This window comes from Suncus etruscus, chromosome 4 (assembly GCF_024139225.1).
Source record: "Suncus etruscus isolate mSunEtr1 chromosome 4, mSunEtr1.pri.cur, whole genome shotgun sequence".
Taxonomy (NCBI): domain Eukaryota; kingdom Metazoa; phylum Chordata; class Mammalia; order Eulipotyphla; family Soricidae; genus Suncus; species Suncus etruscus.
In genome coordinates, this window is record NC_064851.1 from 138994775 (window position 1) to 139015394 (window position 20620).

General features: G+C 39.0%; 1 non-coding gene across 1 annotated transcript; it reads right to left on the reverse strand.

Moving 5' to 3' along the window:
- Window positions 1–1209: 1209 nt before the first annotated feature.
- Window positions 1210–1316, reverse strand: LOC126007342 (U6 spliceosomal RNA). The gene has a single exon (XR_007494923.1). It is a non-coding gene; the product is annotated as a U6 spliceosomal RNA (small nuclear RNA).
- Between the last annotated feature and the right edge of the window lie 19304 nt (window positions 1317–20620).

Below are 20620 nucleotides of genomic sequence, written 5' to 3' on the forward strand. Positions count from 1 at the left end.
CTCATAAGGAAAGTATCTTAGTATTTTTAATAATATATTTGGGATTCTTTTGGGATGATTTTAAAAAAAGATATTGTCAATTTTTAAAACTGAGAAAGGTGAAACTTTTAATTCATTTGGAATAGTTATAAATAACAATAAGTTCCATATTTTTTTCAGAAATAAAATGTATAACCTTTACTTCAGCATAGAGTGGACTATTCAAGTTTTTGAAGGGGGAACATATAATTTATACGTTTTCTTTCAGATCTCAGTAGCGTTTATTTTATTTATTTATTTTTTGCCTTTTGAGGGGGGACGGGAGTCCACACCTGGCGGTGTCCAGGGGTTATTCCTGATTCTGCACTCAGAAATTGCTCCTGACAGGCTCAGGGGACCATGAGATGTCAGGAATCGAACCCAGGTCAGTGACAGTGTGCAAGGCAAAAGCCTGACCGTTGTACTAACACTCTGGTCCCAAGTAGTGTACTTTTTTTTTTTTTTTTAGGATCTAAAAGTATTGATTTTTTAATTTGGGATTACTGTAAAGATCACATATTACCAGGCCAGGGATGTGGTGTGACCACACCTCATGGCCTCTGAGTACCACGAGGAATGGCTCCACAAAAGCAAACAAACAAACAAAAACATTGTACATTAAATAGTATCACTTTTTTGATGGTTTATATGTTACCTATTGATAATTACTGATAAAGCATAGGAAACTTGCATTGAAAGGAGATAAAAATAGTATTTGATCTCAATAATTGGCCTCATCAACATTATGAAGAATGATAAACTGTGTACATCGTCATATTTTAGCTAATCCTAATGCAAATAAAATTAATATACATTGTTATTGTACTTCAGATACTACCAAAGGCCATATTAATATTGTTTCATACAAAGTATGCCCTGAATGACACAATTTTCACTTTGGGGCAGGAACAGGTGTGGAAATTAAAGCTGTTGCTTCTCTGTTTCAGTTTCTTTTTCAAAGAGGTTCTGTCAAGAGAGCACAATCTCTACCCACCTTCTCTAACATGTGCAATGACCATCCCATAGCTCCCCTGAAGCTCCATGGGGCCCATCTACAGTGATCCTTCCTCCCCCAAGCAAAAAGGGTCAACTCTCTGTTTTTCACACTTCCATCTGAGTTTTAAAGCATCAAGCCAGGTGTTGGCTTTGTTTTGCACTGTTCTTCACTAAAATACTCAAAACATTTTTTTTTTTAATATGGAACACTTCATGAATTTGCGTGTCATCCTTGCACAGGGACCATGCTAATCTTCTCTGTATCGTTCCCATTTTAGTATATGTGCTGCCAAAGCGACCACTAGTACTCAAAGCTTTTTGACTTATGTCAAACTTAAGCTTTCTTGGGTGGTCTTTGTTTTTCTAATGAAGAGTCCTTGTTTTTAGCAAGCTAGGGGCACATGACCATAGGCATAGGCATAGGCATCTTTTTTAAAAACAGAAATTCCCCCATTATCTTAAAAATAATTAATTCATGCAAACAAAGATAGTAGGAGAGAGAGGGCTATCAGCCCCAGATTATCTATCATAGCTGATGTCAACTAAGTGGTGATCTGACATTGGTGTACACCAGAGAATCACTGTTGGGATTTTATGAGCAGATCTTTAAGTATCTTACAAGCTGTGGTTGACACATCTTTTGAAACAAATATATCTAATGATAGAATAAACATTCCTGGGAAGTTGTGGGTTTCTAAACACAGAGGCATTTATGGAGATGTATGATCAACTTCAAGGTAATTTTGAAAATGTGCTTTCCTCATTACTGAAATGATGATCTGAGCAAGCTATCATTTGTTCATTTTGTAATTTGCAAATATTGAGTTTCTAAAGATTTTCAGGTATATTGATTTGTTTTATATTTGCAAGATTTTTTGTGAAATAAAACAGAAATTACTATCACTTAAGGAAATTGACTTGAAAAACTAATTAATTAATATTAATAAGGGATAATAAATAGCTGAATTGTAATCTGATCCCTGGATAACTATGTTTCCAACTTCAACATATATGATTCACTGTAAATGTTCATTTAGAGGTTATCTTTTGGTGACTAGAATTGCTAGTCACTGGGTTCTTAACATTATTAACTCAAATAGACATTCTTTTCTGCACATGCCACAAAATTTCATGGTGTCTTGAATCTCTCTCTCTCTCTCTCTCTCTCTCTCTCTCTCTCACACACACACACACACACACACACACACACACACACAGAAACACACACAGAGTCCTCTTGGTTACATTTTCTTTTCTTTCCATCAGAACTGGAATCATGCAATCAACTAAATTTGATGTTATACTAAAATATATGAACTAGGAACTCTAGCATCAAAGTTCTATAGGGCATGGTCTCTCATTTCTATGCTCCATATATATACCACATTGGATTGTTCTCTTTATTATATAACCAAAAAAATGGGTGGATAAATGGAGGTGAAAAGAGGGACAGATAAATGAATTGATGGGAAAGTGAACGGATGCAACCAGTCCCTAATGTCTCATGCAATAGACAGCCCAGTTCTTGAAGACACATATTATTACAGCTGACACTTAAATTCATTTAATTTCTAGCTACCTTTTAGTTAAGACATTTTGTCCTATTGCTTCTTCTAGATGTCCTCTGTGAGTTCAAAATTCACTGTTCTTTTGACTTCCTTTTCTCTCAAGTTTAGCGTGTTAATTCATTGTGCCTAAATTGTTTTGGATCCTTTATTGCTTCAAGAAAATCTGCTAGGCAAGTGTGGTTTATTTGGGAGACTGTAAATTGAAGACTCCAGGACTAGAAGTGTAGTAGTTCCATGATTTATGGCCAGAGATGTGTTACTGGTCAATGATGATAAAGTAGATACTAGTGCCTCTGTGGATTTCCTGTTGCCCCTTTCAATAGCCCCCATTTAGAAACATTTAATCAGGTGAAAGTGCTAGAGATAGGAAAACTGTTTAGTCTGCCAATGAACTTACTTACCTTTTCAGATCTTCAACCCTGTAAAACAAAAAATAAACAAACAAAACAAAAAAAAACCTCACTATTTTATATTTACTTGCTTATACTGGTATCTTTCTCTGATTTTTGATTCTTAACCTCAAGGGTTCTGGTACAATCTGACATGGTAACCTTGTTCAGAGGGCAGGAAGAGGCTGAATTGGTGAAGAAATGAAGATAAACCCTCCAAATTGGTTGGTGGCACTTTTAATAATTTAGGATCTTAAAAGGTGTGTCTTGGACTTTCTCAAGACAATTAAATGTCATGCAGACTTGATAGGGTCTTATAAATTTGTATAGAAGCTTTAATTGGTTTCAGAGAAGGCACATAGTTTAGAAGGGTTCAACTACACATTAATCTCTCTAGTTTGTGTCTTCAGAAGGCTTCTATGTATGAAAAATGTTGAAAACTTAGAATTCTAGGATGGAAGAATCTTCTGATTGCATAGATTAAGCCTTTGGGTAAAAGAAGTGCTCACCAACCATTGATTACTTACTCCATTTGAAAAGAAAAATAATTTTTAGGTAACAGGATAAAAAATGTTCTGGGGTAAAAGACAGATAAAAGAACTAGAGTGCATGCTTCACATGAAGGAGCTCCTGGTTCAATCACCAGGATTGAAGGACTTCCCTAGTCCCCAATACCAGCTAGAACTGCCTCTGGTCATCATGAGATTACCTTAAAAATAAATAGAAAGATAAGATGGGGGGTCTATCTCAGCAGAAAATATGCATTTCATCTGTTAAGCCCTGGGTTCAGTTACCAGCACCATAACACATATACACAGGAACTGCTTTGACTTCTAGTTTTCATTTGGGTTCCAGTTGACCACCAAAACAAGTCTTCAAGAAAGCACACATCTTTGCTCTCAATTGATGGTTATCCAGGTCTCCCTAACCTGTGAGAGTAAGTCTTTTATAAAAGCATCAGTTTAGAACAACTAATGAAGTAATTCCTTTCCTAAAGTGTAATGGAGAAAATTCATGATGGAGGGGACAATGAACACTTGGAACAATACCTATGTATGTTTACATGCTTGCTGTGTCACCATGCTTTTGATATTAAGGTTCACAAATAAGAAATTTGGTGTAGTGGTTCTCTCTGTGTGTTCTACTGATAACTTCACAGCAGTGGTTTCATTTTAGAAATGAAAATCCTCCAATTCTTACCGATTCACACCATCTGAAACATGAGTGATTCTGCTATGCTTTAACATTTAAGAATTCTTTTTCTATGGTTGCATCATTTTTCTTTATATATATATATATATATATATTTAATAGTGTGGATAAATTTGTGTTTTTCTGAAGACACAAATTATTCTTACTTTTTCAAGCCTATTAAAATGTGACATTTCTTTATCTTGGTTTTGGGGTTTGGCAGTGCTAAGTGGATCATATGGGATGCCCAGAAGTTGAATCCCAAGTTGTATGTGTGTAAACAGTACTTCATTTTAACATGTCTATCTTTGCATGAATTACCATTTAACATCACTTTATAAGAGAGGAATCAAAGAATATGAAGCAGTAAGGAAAAGGCAGAAAAATTAACTTAAAAAAGACATTTTGTAACATATAAATAAAATAACTATGTTAGAACGTCTCCAAAACAAAAATCAACCCCCAGATCCTGATAGTTCCTTTATAATAAATAGCTTAGGTGATAGTTTATAAAGCTTACAGCAAAAATGTACACAGAAAATAATAGAATATAACAGAACAAGCAAAAAGTGCCCATGAAAGAATAAAATAAAATAGTGTATAGTCTTCTATTGATGAGGGTAAATTGGGCAAAAATAGAATCAGAAACTCACACCATCTTATATATTTTAAGGGCATATAATTGCTGATTGGCTATGTGAAATATTCCAGTCTCTGCTCTTAACACACTCATTGATGTGTTTACTGTTCGTAACTTAAACAATAAATCATAAGGGTGGAAGACCAATATAATGAATAAATGGGCAGCCTGTGTGCTCACCTAAGGCTGCCCAGATGACCCTAAAACTTTCACAGTTCTTGAGTGTATATTTGTTTCCTATGTGTGCTTCTGCCTCATTCTCTGTGACTGACACTCCTGCCCTGCCACCCCCTGCTGGACAGATATTGAAGGTGTCAATCTGATGACTGAGCAGTTTTTGCTTAAGCCTAGAATGTTATGTAAAGTACTATAAAGGGTATCTATCCATTTAGTGACTGTAAATCAGAGCTTTATTTATTTACTTGTTTAGATCAGAGCTTTAAAGTTGTATTCTTATAGTTTGGAATTTTCTTAGTGCCAGTATTATAGCAGTAATGGGGCAATGGGTGGTCAGCACATTACTATGTCAGCCCACAATTAATCAACGGATGCTGTTTTTCGTTAAAATTTGAAATTTGGTTTTACATTTTTAAGTTTTTTAACACGTTTTAATCTAGTTGGAGGGACATAATTAGATTGAAACATATAAGAAGAGTAAAATAACATGATTGAGACAAGAAGGCATGCAACAAATTGCAAAAGAAGGGTGGTCAAAGTAAATACCCTTAGATTCAAGATCTGAGCAAGGATTTAGGAGTAAGTAAACCACAAAGGAATTTTTGGAATTAAGGTGGACTTTTGGCAGAAATGATTTTGATTCTCTTTCTCGCTTGCATTTTCTCTCTTGTCAATTCCTTGTCAATGTAAATCTTTCAGTTTTTTTGTTATCGTTATTACAGGATTACACATAATACAGGGCTACACATAATACAGTTGGGCTTTTTTCACAGTTACAAAGTTGCTTATGATTAAGTTTCAGTTATACAATGTACAACACACTTTACCAGTGCACATTTCAGGCCACCAATGTCTCTAGTTTCCCTCCCACCCGCATTCCTGTCCCCTACTCTGTTTGATTCTGGGAAAGACATTTTTTCTTCTCTTTCTTGCTTTCTTTTTTCTTGTAGATAATGTGTCTTTCAATATTGTCATTGAAAAGCTCTCAGTTTTTGTCCACAATGATCATTTCCAACTATCATTGTCATAGTGGTCCCTTCTCTGTCCTAACTTCACTCCCCCACTCTTTGTGGCAAGCTTCCTACCATGGACTGGTCCTCTGGCCCTCATCTGTACTGTCTCAGGATATTATTATCCTACTATCTCACTTTTGATTTTTATCCTCTGTTCCTGGAGTTTGAGCTGCCTTGTACTGCCATAATTTACCTTATACCAGTTCTGAGCCTACGCCTCCAGGTCTCTTGTGTGCTTCTGGTCATATGTCCAGTTGCTGTGAACAAGTTCTGCTGAGCCTGCAGAAGAAAACCGCCTTCTCCAAGAGATAACTTTTCTCAGTGGAGGTTATCTGAGATTACTCAACCCCAGTATAGTCTATTGAGAATGGAAGAGAGCTGAGCACAGTGAAAATTGCCTACCCACAGAAGCTCGGCTATAATGAGTGGATATTGTTTTAGGCCAATGAGTTTGGAGTGGTTTGTCTTAGAGCAGTAGAGGTGATTAGAATTTCTGAAGTTGAGAAATGCAGCAAAAGTGTACTGACTGCATGCAGTGACAGGGGTCAGAAGTGTGGCAGGTTATTCATAGAAAAAGTGTAGAGGGCTGGAGTGATAGTACAGTCATTAGGATGCTTGCTTGGCACACGGCCAATTCAGGTTTAATTCCAGGCATCCCATATGGTTCCTCCAGACCCCCAGGAGTATTCCTGAGTGTAGAATCAGGAGTTATCCCTGGGCATTACTGGGTGTGGACCCCAAACAAAAACAAAACAAGAAGAATGGGAGGAAGAGATCAGAATGATTGATGAAATCTAGCCATTTTAGTAGGGTTCAAAAAATGAAAACATATGTTTTCACCTGCTGTTAATTGAATAATTTCTTGCAGTACTCTCCAGGGAACCATTCATAGGAATTCCTGGACGTTGATGTACCAGGAGAACCTCAGAACCTCAGAACCAGGTCTCTCTGAAAACTGGACTTTGAAAGAGTAATATGCTATTTATTAGACAGTCGTGAAAATGAGAGTTCTTGGTGAATTTGTTTGGGTCTTAGGAAGATGAGAGGATTTTCAAACTGGTACACAGGAGGACTGGGAGGGGGGTCTGCCAGTGATTCTCCAAGTGGATTGGATTGTTGGTTCAGTCCAAGGGCTTAAAGGTGAGCTGCCAGTCAGGCCCTTAAGTGCCAAAAATACTGTGATTACCTGGTGGTACTAGGGGGGCAACCAGGGCAATCAGGTTATATTCCAGCGTCTCCAGGGCTGCACTTGGTGATGTAGGTAGACCATTTGGTGCCAGGTACCAATTTAGGTTATCATACTACCTACTGCACTATCTCTAACTGTATAGTTCTTTATTTTTTTTTCATATTTAGAAAAGTATCAAGGCCTTACAAGACATACTTTAAATAACTACCGGAGACCACTCATAGAGACCTGAATAAGAGATTATGAATTTAGAGTCCATTTAAAGTATTCAAGTCTCACAATGTGGATCTCTTGAACAATATTGTTAACTAAATTTCAACCTAGATCATTGAATGGCATTTTCTCCATTAAAGGAGCGCAGAAGAAAATAATTACCTTTAAATGCTAAAAGTGTGTCCTGGGTAAGTTCTAGTGCTTGCTTGAAAACATCTTTGGGCGATAAAAGATTGCTATTTTGAAGAAACCTCTTGAACTTGGCAGAAGAGCGAGGAGGAAGGGAACAGGGTGGGATGGAGTCAGGATGAAGAGTCTGTCATAGGAATGAGATTGATAACATGGAACAATATTTAACCCATAGCTTCTGGTCTCTCGGATCTTTTGTTCCTGCTGCCAGTGAAGTTCCTTCTAGTTTAGATTTTTTTTTTTTTTTTTGAGAAATGGGATGAATTGACCAAGTGCCCTAAAACTTTCGACAAAAAATGGCTTTATTGAGCAACTACTTTATTTAGAGTGCTCTTATCAGCTAAACCGGACAGGCCGCTGTGACACCAGGTTTTCCAAAGAAAGCAGAGGCAGGATGGTGAGGACCTGAGATTCACACAAAGTGGGAAAAAGAGAATTTTCCGAGAATCGCTCTCCCAAAGCCCGTGCGTGCGCCTTTAGACGAGCAAGCCTGCAGGAAAGTTGTTTGAATAGCTCTTTATCTCACGTGAACACGTCGCTCCATTTGGACACTCAAGGAAGCAGTTCCCCCCAAACTTTTTTTTTTAGGGAGGGAAAGGATTCTCAATCACCCGCGTCCCTGTTTTCTCATCTTCTCCGCCTCCGCCCGTCACCCCGCATCTAAGGCGAGGCGCGCGTCCAGCGCCTGCTAACAGGTCCCCGCTGGATCACTGGAGCGTTCCCTTTCTTGCTCCCCAAGAAATCTCCGCAGCCCACTTGGTCTGCGGCCGCTCGGTCGCCCGGACCTCCCATTGCAGCAGTCGGGGCGAGCGTGCGAAAGGAGGGGGCGCGGGTGCCGGGGTTGCGGGGTGCGGCCTCGGCACCGGACCGGGGCGTCGCGCGCGCGGGGCGCGTTGGCAAACAGGCTGGCGAGGCGCCGGGCGCTGTCACCCGCCGCCGCCGCGGTCCACCCCACGATTTCCAGGCACGCAACTCCGCCTCCAGGGCTCTCTCCCTAGCAAGCAAGCTCGCTCGCAGCCTCAGCAGCCGCCGCCGCAGCAGCACTTCACACAAAGGACCGTTAGCAGCTCAGCAGCTCCGGCACCTCCAACACCTCGCATGACAGCAACCCCGACAGCAGGGCTCGAGCGCGGCGCAGCGCGGCGCGGAAAGACCTGTCACTCGCAGCCATCAAGGCGGTGGCATTTTTTTTTTTCAAATTTTAATTTTTTCCTCCTCTATTTGGCTTCCTGATTTTATTATTTTTTTCCTTTTCGCCTGGGGTGCCACCCACCTTTTTCTTTTCCTTCCCTCCTTGCTCCCTCCTCCTACAAACAACTCTCCCGCACCCTCATCCAACCCCTCAACCCCCAATAAATAAATAAATAGGAAGGAGGGCAAGCCAGGGAGGAGGAGGAGTGAAGGCGGAGGAGAGAGGCCAAGAAGGCAGGCAGCGGCGGGAGTGAGCCTGGGCAGCGGCATCCGAACCCACGGCAGGCAGGCAGGCAGGGCAGCCCCCGCGCGCACCTGGCACCATGAGATGGAGACGCGCCCCGCGCCGCCCGGGGAGTGGCGGCGGCGGCTGCCCGCGGGCCCGGAGCCCGAATCCCGCCGCGCGCGCTCCGCCGCCTCTGCTGTTGCTGTTGCAATTGCCGCTGCTGCTGCGCTTCGCGGCCCTGGCTCCGGGGGCGGCGGCGGCGGGCGGCGGGTTGCGGGCGGCGTCCCCCGCGGGGGCCTCGGTGTGCTACTCATCCCCGCCCAGTGTGGGTTCGGTGCAGGAGCTGGCTCAGCGCGCCGCGGTGGTGATCGAGGGCAAGGTGCAGCACCCGCCACGGCGGCAGCAGGGGGCACTCGCCGGGACCGAGGCAGGGGCGTGGGGAGGAGGCGAGCGCCGGCCGGACCCGCATCTGCACCCCAACCCGCACCCCAACCCGAGTGTTACCGTGCCCAGCGGGACTGTGCCCACTCCCTGGTCCGGGGACGAGGCGCCCTATCTGGTGAAGGTGCACCAGGTGTGGGCGGTGAAAGCCGGGGGCTTGAAGAAGGACTCGCTGCTCACCGTGCGCTTGGGGGTCTGGGGTCACCCCACTTTTCCCTCTTGCGGGAGACTCAAGGAGGACAGCAGGTACATCTTCTTCATGGAGCCCGACACTACCAACAGCAGCAGCGGCGGCGCTCCGGCCGCCTTCCGAGCGTCTTTTCCTCCACTCGAGACGGGTCGCAACCTCAAGAAGGAGGTCAGCCGGGTGCTGTGCAAGCGGTGCGGTAAGTGGGGGGCCCTCTCCGAGGGCGTGCGCGGGGTTCCGGGGATTAGGGGGAGTCCCCGTGGAAGCGGGCCGAGGACTTTCTTTCTAGTTGCGGGGGCTCCGAGTCGGGTTCGCGAGTTGGATGCCACAGGCAGCGCCGTCTGTCTTCTGCAGTTTGGTCCTCCTAGTGGGGGGCCGCCTCAAACTTTTCTGATCCCCAAGGAGGACGTGCGGTGGGGTGGAGAAGGGTGAGGACTGGCATGTCATGTACCCAGCCCAGTCAGCGACTGCTTAATCGAGAGAGTTTTGTTTTTATGCTTTTGTCCCTGGAACTCGGCTTTGGTTCATTTTGGATGTGGGCTGGCATTACTTCGAGTGGGAGGATTCGCTGAGGGTGTGTTTTTTTCTTTGGAAGAAGAAAGGGAAGCCTGGCAGGATTTGAATTGGCTCTTTTTTCTTGGAGGGCTGAGTTTGGAGATGGGCTGGGGCTTTGCATCTGGGGTGTCCCCTGTTCAGGAAAAAACAAACAAACAAACAAAACAAAACCCATGCGCCAAGCTGGTTGGGGATTGGCAAGCCGATTTGGGGACCAACTCAAGGTCCAACAGATTGGTGTAGATAGGTGTAGCTTGAACCTTGTGTATTCGTGCATGTGAAAAGTAGAAAGTTGCATCTTTGAGGTGAAATCATCTAAGAATATTTTTTTTGCTCGCGTCTTAATTTGGTTTAGAGTATGCCCTGGTGCTTGCGAAAAGAAGAGCTTAATTTGGGGGCTCTTCAAGTGTAGGCCCCGAGAATTTTGGCAGATAAATTCAGCAGTCGGGCTTCTGAGTAGTTCCCAATTTTAAGCACAGAGACACTTTCCACCAAGACTTCTTTGGCATCAAGTCTGAGAAATTAGCTGTTAGCTAATTTTTCAGGTAATATTAAGTTTATACCATTCATAAAATACTTTCCAGGCTCAAAATATCTGTGTAATTTCCTGATTACCATATAATTACTAAAACGTAGCAGGGTTTCTTCTGAAACCATAAATTAACGTGATTACACATTACAAATTCGAACGTGCATAATAGCATTTTACCTGGGCCTTTATGTATCTATCTAATAGATGGTTGGGTTAATTGAATTTTTACAAAACTCAGTACCGTGGCATGCCCAGCCTGTCTGCTTCTTTGAAATTTGTACCTGGTGTTGGACAATTACTTACATGTCGGATTCACTTTTGTGCTGCTTCTATCCTGCAATTAATTTACACTTAAGGATTTGGCTTTTAATGACAGGTAAGACCATTGCTCCTCCACAACTGTCTCATTTTGACAGTGCCCTGTCTGTGAGGATTGCACCACTCTGTGGACAGAAGCTGTTCTCAGGCAGTGGTGCTGAAGGAAGCTGACTGTGGTTGGGATTCCTGAGCCCTGCTGATCAATGTGACTTTAGTATAGGAAAGGTTCTGCTGGGAGCTGTCTTGATAGGAAACACAAAAGCCCAACCCTTCTGCACTGCAGTATCTTACTCTGTTCTAGAATCCAAAGCAAAACTTTGAAGTCATCCCCTCATTTGGCTTTTTATGTTTTATTCCATGTAATTCAGAAATAATTTTGCCTCTGCACCGAACTATGAGCTGTGAATCATTTACTCGGAGAGTTGATCTAAAGAACATTATTAGAGTTAGCAACAAAGTCTTGGACTAGGGGAGTGTTCAGCAGTGGTGTTAGTGATGTCCTTTAACCAAAACAAATGTCAGATTTCAGGGGTAAAGTGCTTCTAAGCATCCAGGGGATGTTTGGCTATGGAAAATCCATGCGGTGTGGTAAAATATGTTTCTATTTTTGTGCACCTAAGGGGCAAAAGTTTCAATGAAGATAATTTTACCCTTTGTTCTGGGAAAGATAGATATCTTCGTAAATTTCAGCATGCCAAGCAAAGCAAGTTTTTAATGTATTGAATTTCTCCCCACAAATAATTGGGCAACATAAGAAATCAGGAAGTTAACTTCCTCAGGTTTATGCAGTCGTGGTATATGCTTGGTGATTTTAATGTTACACACTCTTAAATAGGACATTGAATAATATGTTAATGGCTTTGAGGGAGGACTATCTGCTCTTCTGCTACAGGTTTCACTTATTTGAACCATTGTGGTAGTCACTGAACTATTACAGGCTTAAAACAAACATTATAAGTTGTTTTATATATTGAGAACCTAGTTGATCTATGCTTGAAATACTGGATGTAAAATGGGCTTTTGTGTGTTTGAAAACTTGTGAATTTGTGCTATTGTCTGATCTCAGTCAGCAGTGTCATTCAAAAGCTACCGGGCAAAGGAACACAAACAACTGGCAAACATACTCAGAGAGCAGGGACCAATTTGTCTTGCTTGAGCTTCTCTGTGCTTCTGGCCAGATGATTTCAAGGAGAATGATGTAGCAGAGGGTTCTTATCTGAGGACACAAAGGTGCCCAGGGGATGTATGTTCGTGCCGTGTGTTCGTGTCTTAGCCATGAAGCTAGGTGAGGGAGGGAATAAAGCAAAGTCATTTTGCACCATCATACCCAGGGGGACAGTTAGCAGTTATCAGGCCCTCAGCTGCAGTGTTGCTGCCTACAAGTTGCTTACCAGTGTAGAAACTACACACGCAACAGATTAGCTTTAGGCTTTCAGTAATAGACATTCTCACTGAATTTTGTTGTGTTTTGTTTTTCTCTTCTTCTGTGATAAACTCCCAAGTAGTGTTCTGAGAAGCAAGTGCCTGAATGAAAAGAAGCTTTTCTCTGGAAAACAAACCTTTTGCAACAGAAATGATTCAGTGTATTTTAGTAGACAGAACAGAATTTCATTGTTTGTTTTATCTTTGAAGTTTGTATAAATTATGCCTCCTTTGCAGTTATTTAAATTTGCCTTTTCTCTTGCTCATCGAATGAACTAAGCAATATTTCTAGGCTCTTATTTATTGCTATGAAAAATAATTTGCTGTTAACTTAAAATTTCTATTAGTCAAACATATCATTGTTTGATGTAAACACTTAATTTTCACTGTCAGCCATTACGCTAAGGCGGAAACTACTCCAAAAGGAATAAAAGTCTTGTTGCTGAAAAAAACTAATCAGACACTAGTAAATCTGTATATTTATAGTATTCTTATAAACCAATCTAAGAGTTTTATATATCCTGTGATATTGAAATTTATTGGTAATGTAGACTTGCTCATGCAATATTTATAAGTAACACTTTTCTAATATCCTCAACAGCTATTAAAGTGCGCTAACCTTAAGGTATTATAGAAATGGAAAAAAGTACTGTAGAGATTTTCCAGCAAGTTCTGAAGCAAAATTATTCTTAATAAAAGCTATATTAAGGAATTAGCAATGGGAACAGATATACATCTTGACTGCTTGTATATACACATTTAAATTTAATTTCCCAAGTGATCATGACTGCTCTCTTTAAACTGTATAAATCCTACTGTCAGAACTCTATAGTGTATTTAAAACACCTTTCCTGTGGAGTAGAGAAACTCTACATGTATTTATGTATGTTAAAAATGAAATCAAGATAAGTCATTTGGGAAAACAACTAGAATATTTTGAAAGCGAACCTAAGTATCGTAATTAGACTATTTTGCAAGCACAGAAGATTCTTCTCACTACTTAGTGAGAAAAATGCAAGTTTTCTAAATTGGGGGAAAATTTAGTTTGTGTCTGAATTTCTTAGGTAAGAACAGGAAGCTTCAATTGCACTGGGTCATACAAGACTCCATATACCCTCTGTTCTCTACATTTATAGCAAATGGGAATGAAGGATATGACTGGGTGGGTGGGCTGTTGCCCTTGTCAAGTGTAATTTTTTTTCAGGCAATTTCTATTGCTCAAATGCTCATTTCCTTTTTGTTTCTTTTCCTTAATAATGAACATAGCATCTTTGAAAAATGTGGGGATTTTTTCATGATGGTTAAAAAACCAACATCAACAACAACTGGTCATTAAATTTTATTAACAATTTTCTAATTGGTCTGATGTCACAGATCTTAAAACTCTTCTTTCTATATGGCAATAGATAGATTTTTTTGTTTGGTTATGTTTGATATGTTTAAATGATAGGAAAAGTAATCTCTCCTCTTATTGAATGGACATTTAGATTAGACCAGTGGTACTAATGCAAGGTGCGAAGGATCATGGATCCTTATGATCATAAACAGTATACAATGAAAACATAAGTAAATAATTGTCTTTAATGTGCACTTATTACCACAAACAATAGACAAAGCTTTCATAAGAAAGTGAAACAAATTTTAAATGTTATTTTAAAAAATAATTGTCTTTGTGATATTTTTAAATTCATAGAAGAATATTCTCTGTGTGCATTTATTCTGTGCTCTCATGTTATCATAAAATCAAACAAAAATAATATCATGGAAAATGTCTCACCTTCCAAATAATTACTTCAAATATCAGTGACTTAAGAAAGATACTTAAAAAGGGAATTGGTGATAGATATATCCTGTCACATTTTAATATTAGAGGTAGAATTATTTGAATGTTTATCTATTACATATTTAAGTCTTTTTTTTTGGTTTTTGTTTTTGTTTTTGTTTTTGGGCCACACCTGGTGACACTCAGGGGCTACTCCTGACGATGCACTTAGAAATCACTCCTGGTTTGGGGGACCATATGGGACACTGGGGATGGAATCCAGGTCCATCCTGAGTCAGTCACATGCAAGGCAAATTCCTTTCTACTGTGTTATTGCTCCAAGCCCCACATTTAAGTCTTTTTTTCAAGGTGCCGTTTCCTCATTTCTGGTGCAGAAGGTGATTTTCTGATGTCTGTTGCTGTGATATATTAGAGACAAGGCTATTTGGAAGGACTTGCCTCCTGGCTTCTTGTCCTTCAGTGATCCATATAGGATGAACTAAATAAATTTAAAGAACTTTCAGTGAAATTGAAAGCTAAAAATTGGTTGACTAATCTCCACTTGGCATAGATCTAGTTGTTAGGAAACAGTTCCCTTTAATATAGACTCGTCATCCAGGAATTTAGAGAAGGAGGCATAAGTTGCAATTTACATTCTTTTTGGTCTTCAAGAGAATAAGAATTTTTTCTCTGAAGACTGTTTCCTTAGAAACTTCTAACATCCTATTTTCTTATTACAAACTAGTAAAATGTATGTTTTAGTTTTTCATGACAACAGCAAAAACAACATCAACAGACACATATTTACTCTATCCACAATTTGGCTGGTATGTTGGAAATGATTTCTACCCTTTCCTAATGTGGCCTTTATAGGTATCTCTTCATGTCAATTTCCCTTTTGAGGATATTGGAAGGGAAGGCATTAAAAAATGATGGGGCCCATGAATGGATCTTAGTTTTGACAGACTAATGATAGGATGGTTATCATCACCTTATCTAGCTTTCTCTTGATACTTTGAAATTCAACTATCTGGACGCAAGTCTGTGGATATGAGGGATTCCGTGCCTGTGATTGCAAATAGTCGTTCTGTTCTCCGAGGACACAGATGGTCACCTGCATTGCATCTCTGCTTCAGAAACTTTCCCCTGGAAAGCTCAGGGCTCCAACTTTCAATAAAGGCTTCACTGTGCTGGGAAGTGTACGTAAACAGCTCTGGATGGTGCATGGTTCCAGACCTTGTAGTAAGATTTAGGAGATAATGCTTAACCGATACCACCTAGAGGAGGAAATTGCTTCTTTTCTTTTGTGCTCTATAAGACAGAGTTAAGTGAGCCAAACTGAGCCCAGCACCAGGGGACTTGTCTGACAAGGACACTAGAATTGTAGGGAAACCTGGGAAGCAAAGACATAGAAAATGAATGATAAAGAAAGTGAAGCTTTGTTTGCTCTGCTAACTTTGGAAAAAACTCTGCACTGATGCAAAGTATGTCAAATGTGTGATGCTAGTCTGGAAAGTGCCATTCAGGCAAAGAAATCTAAAAAATTGAGAAACTTCCCCAAACTATGTATTTATAGCTATCACAGTGATGGCATTTTTTGGTCTCTTTGCTAGAAACATACAACTTAATTATAATTATGAACAGACATTAAGTACTTACACAAATAGATGATGGAAACATATCTTGGATAGTGTTCTAAGCTAAAATTTGAAAGAAGACAGCACTTCTTCTGAGTCCTTCTTTCATGTCTCTAATTTGCTGAGATGAGTCTTTAGGAAGAAGCTACTGGTCTATTTCCTACAGGACCTTCTTATTTTTACCACATAGAAAAACAAACAAAAATACGCCTTCCTCAGTCATGCCCTCCTCATTTTGGAGAGGAGATTATATTCTGAAATTTGGTTGTTTTTCCTCATTCTCCATTCCATTATGTTTAATCGTTCCAGTGTTATGAGCTCAGTCACTTAACTAAATACAAAAAAGAACTTCTTGTATACCCAAAAAGTGATTCTTTACATTTTTATTTTGTTTTTTGTCCCACACCCAGAGATACTCAACAATTACTTCTGTTTCTGTACTCAGGAATCACTCCTGGCAATGCTTATGGGATCAGTAAGGAATACAAGCAAGGGATGGAATCTGGGTCAGCTACATATAAGACAAGTGCCTTATCTATTGCATTATCTTTTCAGCACTAAGAAGTGATTTGTAAGAAGATCAGATGTGCTCTTTCTCACTGGTTTCTGCTTTGTTTTCAGCATCAATGAAATCTTGGTTGGATTCCTACAGCCTAGTATGTGTCTGTTTGGGCCCTTGTGAATATTGGTGAATAATTGTTTTCCTGTCCTGCAGTGAGACATGAAGACAGCCTGAGAATGATGTGTTTTCAGGGGAGCAGCAGATGTGGTGGCGTTATTCTTACTGTTTTTCTTACTGTTATTCTTACTGTTATTACTCCTGTTTGGACCTGCTCTTCTCCACTGGGGAGGGGAAGGATAGCTGAGTTCCCATCAGCTACAATTCTTTAGACTGTGGACCTGGGCAAGACTTCTGACATTTAAGGTTTTTTTTTTTTTTTTTTTTTTTGGTGTCTGCTTAGATTTGCCCACACTTTTATTTCTTTATCTTTCTTTTTCTTTTTCTTTTTCTTTTTTTGTTTGCTTGTTTTTTGTTTTTGGGCCACACCCAGCAGCACTCAGGGGTTACTTCTGGCTCTAATATTCAGAAATAGCTCCTGGCAGGCTGGGGCACCATATGCCATATGGGATGCCTGAGAGTGAACCCAATCTGTCCCAGGTTGGCCACATGAAAGGCAAATGCCCTACCACTATGCTATGGTTCAGGCTCCCAGGTTTCTACTTCTTTTCTCATCTACTTTCTTCATTGTTATCTGCTGAGATTGGTTAACTCTTATCTCTGAAAGCTCTGGCCACTTTTCTTTCTTGGAAGTGGGATCTTACTTAAACTTAAAAACAATTTTGGTTTTTCTGGTGAGCTTATTCTGGTGAGCTGTGCTATTTTATTTTTACCCCAAATTACATTAAAGTAATATTTACCACTTTAAATGATTTGTAGTGGCTTTAACTTTTCATATTTATATGTTAGGCAGCCATTTACCATCTATATACATTTTTGTTTCATCTTCCTAGACTGAAACTCTGTATGCATTAAGCAATTCCCTAGTTTTTTCTCCTTCCAGTATCCCAGTAGCTACTATTCCACTTTATCTCTAACAAATCTGACTGCTCTAAGCTCTTCATATAAGTGGAATCATAAAGTGTTTTCCTCAGATGGAGGGAGGGCTTATTTAATTTAACACAATGTTCCCTAAGATTCGTCTATGTTTCAACAAGTGCCACTTTCAATGATATTGTATAGAATGTTTGCATAGCTTACTCTTTCATCCATCAAAGGGAGCTTCAGTTCCTCCTACTATTGGCTATTATAAATAGTTTCTATGATCTTAAATTTGTAGCAGTATTTGTTGTGAAGATTGTAGCACCTATTTGTTCATTCTATATTCTGTCTAGTGTTTTTAGAATAGCCTTCTTAGTAGATTGGACAACTAAGAAGCGTTTTTTATACTACTGTTTTCTATTCTACTTGCATTTCTAATCACAATGCTACTAATAGAAGCAAAAATTATTGAAAAAAACAGTCATCTATTCAACTATTATTTACTTGACATTTAGACTTCTGAATCGGAACACACTCAAAAGCAAAATTACTACACATAATGGCTTAATAAAAATTAATGAAATATTTAAAGAGTAGATTTGGCCTTTGTTCACCACAATAATATTTTATTTCTACTCATCTTGCTATCAGTGTAGTTTGGAAAAACACTTGATCAAACTTGTATTTAAATCATAATGTTTTAAAAAAATCATAATGTTTTAATTTATTATTTATTCACAAATTTCCACCCTCCCAATCTGTATTTTTATCTTTTCTCTATCTACTACACCAGATTACTGTCATAAAACACTTGACTTGAGGGTGAATCATTATGCATCATTACTTTTATTAATCCACTTTCCTTGCATCAAAACTTTCAAAGGATGTGCCATACTTAACTGCAAATTCCAGTATTCACTCTACTCCTTAGTTCAAATGACGTTTATCTTTTTCAGTACTATTATATCAACTCTTTTAGCTCTTCTCACAGCATCATGAAAAGGCTACACACTTTTATAACCTCTGTGTTTTAACATATGGCATTTCTTGTTTAATTTTGCTGCCCGTTTTCACCTCCCACCATTAATGCATGCAGAAATTCGTTGTCTCTTTAAATGGGCATTATAATTTTACTTCTTCTGTCATGATCTTAATATGCTCCACCAGAAATAAACTAGCCTTTGAACACAACCTTTTATAACACAAATTTTTATAAATACTATCCATTTTATGATATTATAAATATTATACATGAGCACATGTATATTATATATTTGGCTTATGTTATCATTTGTTTTCAAAAAATTTTAAGTACTTTATTTAATTTATTTAAATACCTGGGTCACAGGTTGTTTATAATACAGTTGGGTTTTTTTCAGTTACAAAGTTGTTCTTGATTGAGTTTCAGTCATATATATATACTTATATATACCCTTCTCTAGTATACATTTCCTGCCACCGGTATTCCTCCTGTCCTCTCTCTTGTTTGCTTTTGGGAAGATATTTACTTTCTTTTTCTCTTTCCTTTTTTCTTTTTGACACAGTGGTTTGCAATATTGTTACTAAAAGGTATCATACATAGCACTTTATTTACTTTCAGAACCTAGCTCTTTTCCAGAGTGATCATTTCCAGCTATCATTTTCATTGTCCTTCCAAATACCATTGTATTTTCTCTGCCCTAAGTATACTCCTCTGCTATTTTGAGCAAGATTCCTACCGTGGACTGGTCCTCCTGGCCTTCATTTCTTTTGTCTGAATTTTATTACCATACCATATTATTTTTTAAATATCTCAAAAATGAGTGTGGATATTCTATGTATATCCTTATTGTGACTCATTTTGCTCAGTATAATGCTTTTAATGTACTTGTATGTATAAGAAAATTTCATGACTTCATTTTTCCTAACAGCTGCATAGTATTCCATTAGGTAGAAGTACTACCATTACTTTATCTACTCGTCTGTTCTCTGGAACTTGGGTTGGTTCCAGATTCTGCTATTGTAAATTGTGCTTCAGTGAACATAGGATTGCAGAAGGCTTTATTTCACTGTAGTGTTCCTAGGATATATTAGTAGGAGAGGCAGCTGTTAGGAAAAATGAAGTCATGAAATTTTCTTATACATACAAGTACATGAAAAGCATTATACTGAGCAAAATAAGTCACAATAAGGATATAGATAGGCATTGTTGGATAATATGGAAGTTAAAGTTCTTGATTTTTTTTTTTCAGAACTGTCCAAAAAGACCGGTCTACATTCACACTCACAGTGAATGAGAGGCCCTTTCTCCCTGCATCACACTAGCACTGGTTGTTTCTGTTCTTTATGATATGTGCCAAGTCTCTGTGGTTTGATATATCTCATTTTTTAATTTTTTAATCTGCATATTCCTGATTATTAATGATGTAGAATATTTTTAATGTGTCTTTTGTTCATCTGTATTTTTTCTTTGCTTCCAAAGTTTATTTTATTTTTTATTTATTTTATTGTTTATTTAGTCAGATAAAAACTGGGGCCTCACTTGTACAAGGCACGCTACATCACTGACATCTGTTTTATTTAAATTTTTTTTGTATATGTAGTTTACTTTACCCATTAGACCATAGTATCCCTGTAGGAAGATCTTTAGTTCATTCACAAGTGAGAAGTATACTGGGATCACAGATGAGGCAATTCCTTTCAACTGCCAGCTTTGTAGTTTAGTACCTATGTGGCTAGAAGTAAGTAATTTTATCTCTTTGGGTAAGTTTCTTAATAAGCGAAAGGAGAGATAGAACTAAAATGTTTTTCATGGTTCATTTAAACTGCATCTGTTTCTCATCTCAGAAATGACCTAAACATACAAACTACTCTGCTTCTGCCCCTGAAGTTTCTCTTTCCTTTCATTTTAGTGTTCTAAGGAGAATAATCATGGAAAAGAAATTGTTCAACTTTAGCCAATCTGAGAGAAGAGCAAGAAAAAGAGTTTAATGAGTAGGAAGCTTTGTGAGGAAGCGTCTCCTTCCTCCAAATCTTATCACCTTGATTGCTGTTTTGGTGTGTTTTTCTCTTACTGAATAAAATACTGAGTTATTTGCATTCATATGCATATTTTTTCAAGAAGTAAATACCATTATCTGCACACTTGACTTTGAAATAATAAACTCTGATTAATAGAATAATACACAAACAGAAACTTTTAAAATTAGAAATTTAAGTAATTTGTTTTCATACGATGAAGTTTCAG